Raw genomic sequence first — 6,000 nt, forward strand, 5'->3', positions numbered from 1 at the left:
AGCGCAGGTTGGAGCATGTGTTTTGAAAGTTGCCTATTTTTTAAACCCTGAGATAGATAAACACTGCTGATCAAAGCTCTGTGCCAGTTCCCTGATGCTTCAAAAGACTGGACAGTACTGGGAGCTGGCTTTCCAGGACTGGACAGAAGGAGGGGAGAGAGAACCCTGTGCCCAGGTTTTCAAGTGCCGGGAAATCTTAAATGCAGGAGGACCCTTGGTTACTTATGTCACACTTGGGACCGGGAGGTGAGCATTGTGAGAAAAGAGTGTAAGATTGGAGGCTAAAATTGGTGCATTTGCTTTCTTGTAAATTTTTCAACAATTATTTTCAAACTAAACGTTACCCTCTTGATCTGTAGCTTTCATACCGAGAATGAAGACCAAGGGCGGGGGTGGAAGTAGTAGGTTTGTGGGTCTTACAGGAAACTTTGTGGATAAAAACGTAGGTTTTTCCTAAACGATGAAAAGTGCAAAGCTGGAGGTTCCAGCTTACGTATCAACCGAGCTTCCCTCTCCCACGGTGTCTCTGAGGGTGAACCACACACTACAGTATTAGAACTGCTCCAGAAGGTGCAGATTCCTCGGTCCTGCCCCGCGGGATTCTGGGTAGCATCCAAGGATCTGCAGAGAAGAGCTGGATCGCTAATCCCCACCCCACCCAGCTATGCAGCTCCATGGCTGCAGGTTGTCTGGAAAGCAGCACCATCTGGAGCTGAGGCTGCCCCTGTGCCAGATGCACTCTGCCAGGTGTCACCCATTACCTGTCCCAGCTGCAAGGCCCAGGACCTCAGCCAGACTGGCTCCGCCCTACTGTTGATAGGGCCAGCTGGCAGGATAAGGGATCTGCCCACTTCATTGCCTCCGGGCTTGCTGGCCACAGCCCACCCCTTCATGGCAGGATGTTTCTCTCCCCGCTGCCTGCCTGTCCTTTCTGGGCCTGTCTTGGGCCTCTTTGGCTGTTGGCACCAGGGACTCCGTGTTGGGTCCACTCTATGGACTGCTCATGTCCTGGTGCTTGTGGCTCCAAAGCCTTTTGCTATCTTGAAGGCTTACATGAAGAGAGTGGCTTTTTATTTCTTTCTCTCTCCACACAAAGAGGTCCGAAGGCTTCCACAGGACTGTGACAGGCAGTTCACCACTTTCAGCTATGCCCTGAAATGTACACTCCCTCTTCTGCATTCCCCAAAGGCTTGGAACTCGCTTCTGTCCACATCATCTTCCAATAATTCGCATCCACCACTCCTCCCTGCTTAGGTGGTGATCTCCTTGGCGCCAAGGACCGTGCCTTACTCATTCCTGCAGCCCTAGCAACCAGTGTGGGCCTGACGATCAGGCACAAACATTGATTGAGCGCTTACTACTCGGCAGGCATTGGGATGGGGCAGGGCGCCCACTTTGCGCAGTGTGCACCTCACCACTTCATCCTCGAAACAACTCTGTGAGAGCCACTCTTGTCAGCCCCCTCTGAAGAAATGAGGTCAGCAAGGCCAAAGAGTTCAGGTGACTTTAGCAAGGTCACACGGTTGCTGGGCGGTTGGAGCAGCTGGTCTCCGAAGCCCTATGGGAAGAAGTCCATCGAGGTTTGCTGAAGAAATGGAGACATGAATGAATGAATGGCCGAATGGCAATACTCACAGAGACACTGCACTGCAGAACTGAAATACACCCATAGACCATAACACCTTGGTTTTATTTTGGGGGAAACTGAGGCTTGACAGAGTGAAATGAGGAGTAACGGCAAAGAGTATGGTGGGTGGGAGCCCTGGTGTGGCTGAAATGGGCTGGGTCACAACACAGCCGTCACCCTCCTTCCCTGAGAGCCGAGCGAGTCACTCGTCCTATGTTCCTCAGTGTCTTCATCTGCAAGATGGGGATGACAGGAAATGAGATAAGGTCAATCTCTTAGAATAGTGCCTGACATATACCAAGGGCTTATAAATTGCTATTGTTACTGGTAGAATCATAGCTCTTTGACTGACCAGTCTTAGAAATCGCACCAATTCATCAAGGAGGAAACTAGGGGTTTTTTACACTCATTTCCAAGACTACACTTGCCAGAATCCGAATAAAAGAATAACAGCAATCTCCTAATTCCTTTGTTTTGCAATCGAGACATCCTTACCCAGAGAGTTAGATTCCTTGCCAAGATTTCTACCTCATCGAACCCAGTTGGAGGTGAACGGGGGAACAGAGAGTACAAGTGTCCGAGATATCAGTTCAGCAGAAATATTCCACGGCAGGGCTCAAGTTCAAGGCAAGCAGGTCCATCAAGATCCAGCTCTTTCATATGACGGGTGGGTAGAATTACAGAATCGCATTGCAACCAGTGATCTATGAGGTCCACCCTGGAAGAGGGTAAACTCCTAAGCTGGGCTGAGTGCTGAGCATATGAATCAGCTTTTGGGTACAAACCACCCAGGTCTGCACACCAGCCAGTGCTCACCATCAACACCCTTTCCCACCCTCTGTCCCCACACCATCCAGCATCAGTGCTCTGTTTGTTTATTTTATCCCTCCCATCCATTAGGAGTTTTTAGAAAAGCTGATGCCCAAGCCTCAGAGCAGACAAACTCTACCGATCCCTTGGGGTGGGGCCAGGCATCAGAGTGAAGGAGCCAATGTGTGGATCAATGCCAAAAGAGCACTTGTTGGACTCTGAACGCAACATAAGGTAATACTTCTGTTTTCTCTCATTGTGCTTTACTGTCCATTTTCATAGCACTGAGCAAGACCTGAAGTTCTACATTTGTTTAAGTAATGTCCTTTCCCTGGAAATAAGAACGTTTAGCTCATTTTAGTAGACAGCTAGGAATATTTTTACACAAGCTCTAGAATAAGGAAAAGGCAAAAAATAAAACAAAACAAAACAAACTAAACAACAATAATAACACAGCAGACACTGACAAAAAAAAAAAAAATCAGTATACTGACTTGGGCCAAAAGAGTGGCTTTGCTAAAAATACTACCACTTCTTTAGGGCAAGTCCCCATACATTTATTAAATGCAGCTTGGGGATGGTCAGCATATTAATCAGCTCATTGTAAGAAATACTAAAGATGAAGACAGAGTCTATGGCCTTGAGTTTATTAGGGAAACAGAGCTCACTGATATGGAGTTAAAGCAGGATTCATAAGTAAGCCGTGGAGTGTTATTTCTAATACTCAAGTGTGTTGACTGCTTGCATACATAGGTCAGACTGGCTGTCCAATTTAGGTTCAGGTAGAGGGATGGACCAGATCACAGGGAGCCTGCATTATGCACTGGCAGAACTGGGGTATGGGGAGGTCTTAGTAGAAAAGGAAGAGGTTAAGACTTAAAGGTATTTTTGACCCCATGAGCCTTCTGGAAGTTAAAACAGTCGCGGTTCCCCTGGCTCTCATGTGGAGAGCAGCCCTAATCTCTGAAGTCAAGACAAACTGTGTTCTTGGATGCAATTTGGGGGTTCAAATGAGGAGACACAATTGTCCCTGTGAGCTATAAATACAGGCCTGCTGACAGAGGCCAACTGGCTCTTTTCACAGACATCTTCCCTTGTAAAAGAATCCTGAGGTGCCAGCAACTGGGACATTGCTGTCAATAATAAAATCCACATTCCCTAACTTAGCGTGCTGGTGGTCCTGTGTTGTGGTCCATGAACCATACTGGCTGAATTCAAATCTCAGCTTCTGCTATTAATGGCTGTGTGACCTTGGACAATTTGCATACCTACCCTATGTCTCTGTTTCCCCATCTGTAAAATGGGGCTAGTGATAATACCTCACTCATATTACTGTTGCTATGCAGATTAAGTGATGTCATTTATGTAAAATTTCATTAAGAAATGCTACAGAAGGGTTAACATTATCTAGAAAGCAAACCTAATCTCAGGCCCATGCAATCTGCTGTCAACATCTGTCTGCTTATTCAAAGGGCCATGCAAAATAAATTGCAGCTTTGTTAAGGACGGGAAAACAGTTGGTGAAGGATGAAATAACCGTAGGCCTATGGAGAAGGTCACAGCAGTGGCCTCAGTAGTAGAATATAAACTATCATAAATAAAGACGGTCTAAACGGGCTAAAGAAGACTATGCAGCCAGGAAGTTGAGTTCCTTTGAGCTAATTCTTGGACATTTGCTCAGGTGATGGGAGCACTGAATTTAGGAGACAAAGGTTACAGGGTTCATGTTACTTTGAAGCTGCTGACATCCCTCCTGTGCCATTGCTATGAAGCAGAACTGGAAGACAGTGTCGTGGGGGTGGCTTCCCATCACTGCTTTTGGATCTGTACCCTGAAACCCAGGCTAAACACTGCTATTTATATCACACCAACTCCCAGGAAGTACCAACGCCATCAACACACAGAAAAACCATGTGTAGGATAGACCAAGCTGCGAAAAGATGAAGGAGTTCTCCGGAAGTCAGGGTGACACTAAAAACAATGTTCTCCACCCACTGAAGACCAGAGCCGAACTGTGCTGAAACTCTCAGAGTCTCATTCAGGAGACTGTTTGGATCACTGGGGTTCTATAAGGACTTTGGTGCAAGCTCATCTCCTTTCCAAGTCTCTAGGCCCAGAGCCAGAGGATGATGGACAGTGGAACCCTAGCCAGGACAGTGGAACCTAGGCAGCAGCAGGAAGGCCACCTGTAGCCTGTGTCCACCCAGGAGCATTGTGTGCTGCTGCCCCCAAGCACACAGTGTGTTCTGAGTGAAAGAATGACAGGTGCTACTCAGCAGTCCAACACTTCCTAAACTTCGTCATCTATAAAAAAACACACTAATTTCAGAGAGCTTTTCCATGTCTAGAATTTGAAGCAAAGTTTGCACTATAAGTGCAATTTAGATGTAACATTTCTAATCATTTGATGCAACAACTGTTCCCCCCACTTGACATGAGGAGTCTCCTCTATCATTACTGATGATTCACCTTATAAATAATCCCGTCTGCCCTTCAAAGGGCTTTTAGTCTTTCATTCCAAGGCAGCCAACTCTGAGCACAATGCAAGCCTTCCCTTTCCCACTTTATAGGAAGGAACAGTGGGGCAGATCATCCCTCAAATCCCTAAAGTCACCCAATGGGAACTTGGATGGAATGCAATGATTCCCCTGCACCCAAGAGTAGGGGCTATGTCTCATTTATAGCTACAAAATCTAACTTAGTCCAGGTGTTGGGACATGCATGAGGACTGTGAAATACTGTTTTTGGAAAGGAAGAAAGAAACGAAGAAAAGAAGGTAAAGAGGATGAATAAACAGGCAAATAAGTGACCCCAGAGAACACTTCCCACATTGGACCAGGGGATTTCTTACCCAAGGGCATCTTTAGAATTTGGGTCTCAGCGCTCAAAACAACTTCTACTTTCTGGGGCAAATTTCCAGCCTTTCCGCTCCCTTCCCTCAGCTCCAAGATGACCCCAGGCTGTTGCCGAGGGCCATTCCAGGGCTGAGGTGGGCCAGGCTGTCGGTGCTCATCCCTGCACCAGTTCTAAGTCCTATGCTTTTTTTAAGCACTTGATTTAAATGAAGAAAGAAATTGGCTTATATTTTTAGCAGCTCCTGCTACTAAAACTCATTTGACAAAAGTGCCAAAGGGACAGTTAAGTCTGAGTATGATTTTTTTTTTCCATGCTGGAGGAAGAGGGAATAATTTATCTGAAAATGACTGGTACTTTCCTGGCCTGGGGACATAGTCCTATGCTTTTTTTAAGCACTTGATTTAAATGAAGAAAGAAATTGGCTTATATTTTTAGCAGCTCCTGCTACTAAAACTCATTTGACAAAAGTGCCAAAGGGACAGTTAAGTCTGAGTATGATTTTTTTTTTCCATGCTGGAGGAAGAGGGAATAATTTATCTGAAAATGACTGGTACTTTCCTGGCCTGGGGACATTATTCTACCTTCTCTCTCTCTCTCTCTCTCTCTCTCTCTCTCTCTCTCCTCTCCCTCTCTCTCTTCCTCTTTCCCTCTCCCTTTCTCTCTCTTAGAGACATTTTCTTTCTCCCCCCTCCCCATCATTTATATCT

The sequence above is a fragment of the Fukomys damarensis genome, unplaced genomic scaffold (genome assembly GCF_012274545.1).
Source record: "Fukomys damarensis isolate Sample0158 unplaced genomic scaffold, DMR_v1.0_HiC HiC_scaffold_25, whole genome shotgun sequence".
NCBI lineage: Eukaryota > Metazoa > Chordata > Mammalia > Rodentia > Bathyergidae > Fukomys > Fukomys damarensis.